The 4,597-nt window shown below is 36.3% G+C and overlaps 1 pseudogene; it reads right to left on the minus strand.

The window, feature by feature from the left end:
- Positions 1 to 827: 827 nt before the first annotated feature.
- Positions 828 to 1,992, minus strand: LOC145067563 (serine/threonine-protein kinase AtPK2/AtPK19-like; annotated as a pseudogene).
- Positions 1,993 to 4,597: the final 2,605 nt, after the last annotated feature.

Here is a 4,597-nt window from a genome sequence, read left to right on the forward strand (position 1 = left end):
TAGCTAAAGATGGAACAAGCAACTTATCACCAGGGCCAAAATATTATTGGATAGTCAGCCTTTGAATATTATTAGTGGTGTTGTAGATGAGATCTTGACACTTTCCCCAATCCACTAGGCCACCACGAAAGAAAAGATTAAGAGAGTGGAAACAAAGTTGAATTAGAAAATACGAAAAAATATCAAAAAGTGGAAAAACAAAGAGAAAAGGGGGGATCTTTATATAAGAACAATCCATTTCATGTTACTTGCTTTGCTTGAAGTTAAAGTAGGACTGTGAAGGACAAACTCATCCGTTTGGGGATCAAATGTTGCAGTTGTTTCAAGACCTTGAACATTGGATCAATGACCAAGTTATGTTTGTCCAAACAAACATCCATAAGCATGTTCATAACTAAGACTTGGGAGTTGGGAAGGAAAAGAAATTACCCAGTGGAGATTCAAGTTCAGCCATGTCTTGTGGTGTTAGTTTCACAGATAAAGCTCCAATGTTTTGCTGAAGGTTTTCAATTTTAGTGGTTCCTGGTATGGGCACAACATCTTTCCCCTGGTGGTGAACCCACACCAATGCTAGTTGTGATGGAGTGCACCCTTTCTTTACTGCAAGTATATATATATATATATATATATATATATATATATATATATATATATATATATATATATATATATATATATATAACACAAGCTCAAACTCAGTTTAATGATTTTATATTATAATTGATAAAGAATCTGATTCAATTTGTTTTATGCAGACCTGACGAAAATCGCCCTCTGCCAAATTCTCAGCCATCTTTGAATCCTTTTATTAGTTTATCAATTCATGATCAAAACAACAAGATTCCAACACTCCACCAATCAGCAGCCTTGTCATGGCCTTTACCAAGAATAATTTCAGGTGACATGTATTCCACATAAAGAATTTGATCTTGCATTTTCATCAAACTCTTTTGCTAGCCCAAAATTCGTAAGCAATACCTAAATAAATAAACTCACATGTTTAAAAGAACTGTGTGTGTTTGTGAGAGAGAAAAAAAAGTACATGTCCATCCACATCAAGTAGTATATTTTCAGGCTTAAGATCCCTATGCATTATCCCATTTGCATGAAGGTGAGAAACAACTGAAACAATCTCTGCAGCATAAATACGTGCCAAATCCTCTCTGAAACAATCATAATCATAAATTCTTAATCAGTTTATTTTATTTTTAAAGTAACAAAAATAAATAAATAAATAAATAAATAAATAAAACTCATCGAAACAGTCCATGATGATATAGCTGGAAAAAAAGATGTCCACCATTCACAAAGTCCAAAACGAGGTAAAGTCGATATTTTATCTGAAGATTAAAAGAGTGAGCATAGACAGATACAAAAAGGGTAGTTTTGGAATTTAGAAAAAAAAAGTACCTGGAAAGAGTAACGAAGCTGGACAATAAAGGGATGATCAATCTTTGTCAAGATATCTCTCTCTACTTTCATATACTCAGCATGATTTTTCTCCACAATCTTATCTTTTCTCACAACTTTCATTGCATATATTTCCAAACTATCTCTCTTTCTCACTTGATACACTTTACCAAAAGCCCCTTGCCCCACAACTTTCATGACTTCAAAATCTTCAAGCCCTATGGTTTTCACCTTACAACCATTTTCAAAATCTTCTTCTTCAATCTCTTTATCTATCACATCACTGAAATCCTCCAATGATTCATCCGTTTCACATATGGTTAACTTCCTTAGATTCAACAAGTGGCTTACACATGGCGTGGGACCCACTAAAGAATGTGAACGACTGTAAATGACCACAGGGTCATCGCTTGGAATTTCAGAATTGCCAGCTGGCAGTGGGAAAGGACCAAATGTATCAGAAACGTCCAATTCAAGAGTATCTGATGTTTCATTGGGAGGGTTTTTTGGGAATTGGAAATAGTTCTTGGAGGATTTGAATGGCTTGTTTTCAGTTAAAGTAGTTAATTGAGAAGAAGCCATTGTGGAAATTGGAAAACAGAAAGGATTGTTTTGTTCGCGTTTGTATTAGTATTACAGACTATGGATGGAAAGATACTAAGATTCGAGCTGATGAAAGGCTTCTACCAATGGCTTTAATTAGAAGGAAGTTCAAGTAAACAATTGGATTTTCAAAGAAATTTGAGAGAATGCTGATTGATGTGTGTGTTGGAATCACCAAAAAAGATTCATGGAAAGCATTAAATCTAAGAAAGAATACGACCTATGAGGTTCAAGAAAACCCCATCCGTTTACCTTCAATCACCAAAGACCACCACTTCTTCATTCTTCTTCCTTCGATCTGTCCAAACCCCAAAGGTCCTCCGATTTCTACCGATGAATGAGTCTAAGAAGCCAAGGAAGGCTCACCGGGAACCAATAATTTCCTCCTCCTCCTCATGAATAGATCGATCATCCTGATCTACCAGTCGTTACTTGCCCTACTCCATCGGACTAGTTGAGTCCCCTCCCTACATGTAATCTGCTGGCGACAAGGAAGAACAGCCAAGGAGACCGCCGGAGCACCTCCCCCCCCAAGCTGTGGCAGACAAGAGAAGCGTCGCTGCTTCTCCCTTCTCCTTTTGTCAAATCGATCCCGCACCAGAGGTGCTTCCCCTTTCTCGATTGATTTCCATCATCGAGCCACCATGGCTGCTTGCGTTCCCATCTTCCTTTCTCGATAGATGAACCACGACCAACGGACCAAAACTCCCGCTACCTTCGTCATTCTAATTCCCCTTTTTCGATTTATCTGTGGGGAATAAGAAACAAACGAGAATCAATATTTGGATTCTAATATTGAGACTTGAGAGTATAATACTTAATTAGGGCTTTTTCTGAAAATTTCAACATCGAGTGGGGAATAAGAAAACTATTGGCGAGTATTCTCAATAAAAGCAAAGAGATGAAGAAGGTGAAATTACAACAACGATGAAGTAGATGAATGGAAATCAGAAGCCCTTTTTCTTGATTGAGATGATGAAGTCGAGAGATGGAGATGAAATCGTAACCTTCGATCTTTGATTGAGAAGTTGCACAACAGTGTGAGGAGAATGAAAGATGCGTGAAAATGCTTAGGGCAGGGAGGGTAGCGGGCTTTTTTTAATTTTTTGGCTTTTCTTTTCCCGCTTGTAACTAAGGAACGCGCGTTCATTAAAATTATAAAGCGACACATATAGAGGGCGCGCATTTAAGGTACAGCGCCCTCCGTGTTTTTAATTTTTTTTCTTTTGACACTAATTTAAAGGCACGCAATAATGCGTGACCTAAATCCTTAAATTTTCTGAAGAGATGACACTTTTTTAATGTCACTCTCGTTTGCGTAACATATATTAATGAGTGTCGTAATTTGCGCGTCGTAAAAGGCTATTTTTCTAGTAGTGATGTCTTCATCTTATGGGTTGCCCTTAAAGTTCATCTTAAAACTCAGACAGAATCCGTACCTGGGAGCTAAAACAAAACCTGGCTTGCAGCTTTTGTCATTCCGTGACTCTCTCAACCACCTATTATTTGAGTGTTCATATTCATCTTAGATTTGGCTTGATATGACATCCTTCATAAATATCAACAATGTTCCTGATAAGTGGTTTCACATCATAGACTTCCTCAAATAGGCCACTAAAGTTAAGTTTATTTGGTCTTATATTCGTCCTTTAGTTCTTGTAGGTAATGCCTACCATATTTAGATTGAAAGAAACAATATGATTTCAAGAATAAGAGAAAACCCTATGAAACTATGGTCAAGACTATTACTGATGAAGTCCGCTCAAGACACTTGAACCTCACGCTCAAGGCTTTCCCAAATGTTACTAAAACTAAGAACCTTTGGAGGCTTCCTATTAAAAGTGAAGATATTGCTACTCATCATTGCATTGACTTTGGGACTAGGGTTTGCTTTTTTTTTTTTTTTTTTTTTTTTTTTTTTTTTTTTTTTGACTTTGGGGTTGGTTATGCTTTGTATTGGGGTTTAGAGCATGTTTTCCATTATTTTAGTTGGTCTTTAGTTAGTTAGGTAGTTTTGGTCTTTAATGCATTTTTCTTTTCCATAGGTGGGGGTCCCTAACTTTTATTTATTCTTTTTGTTAAAAAAATTTTAATGGATCCTTTACTCAATAAATAAGAATAATCATCTTTTCGGTGTAATCCCCTCTTCCGTTGAAAACTTGAAGGATATAGAATCCCTATATTTGTTCGGAAATTCCTTTTCCCTCCAAATTCCAATCGGCATTGGAAGACTACTGGATATGATGACTCTTGATTTGAGCAAGAAACGGTTCAAGGGTCTAATCCCATAATCGATTCAAAACTTAAGCAAGTTAGAAACCCTTCGGCTCAAAAACAATATGCTCACTCCAGAAATCCCAAATTGTTTGTTGTGCCAACTGAAGCAAAATATCAAAAATGTTTGTGTATTTGTGTAGGAAAATTAGAAGGATTTGATTAACAACAGTAACTTTTCTTCTTGTGATGAATTCATACAACAACACATAGAGAAAAATGAGGAAATAAAAAATGGATACCGAAAACAATTGATAGTTTGACACAGTACGTCAATATCTATGGTCAGAAGGATTTGATGAACAACAAT

Source organism: Lactuca serriola, chromosome 8 (assembly GCF_051521515.1).
Source record: "Lactuca serriola cultivar US96UC23 chromosome 8, Lser_US96UC23_V15, whole genome shotgun sequence".
NCBI lineage: Eukaryota > Viridiplantae > Streptophyta > Magnoliopsida > Asterales > Asteraceae > Lactuca > Lactuca serriola.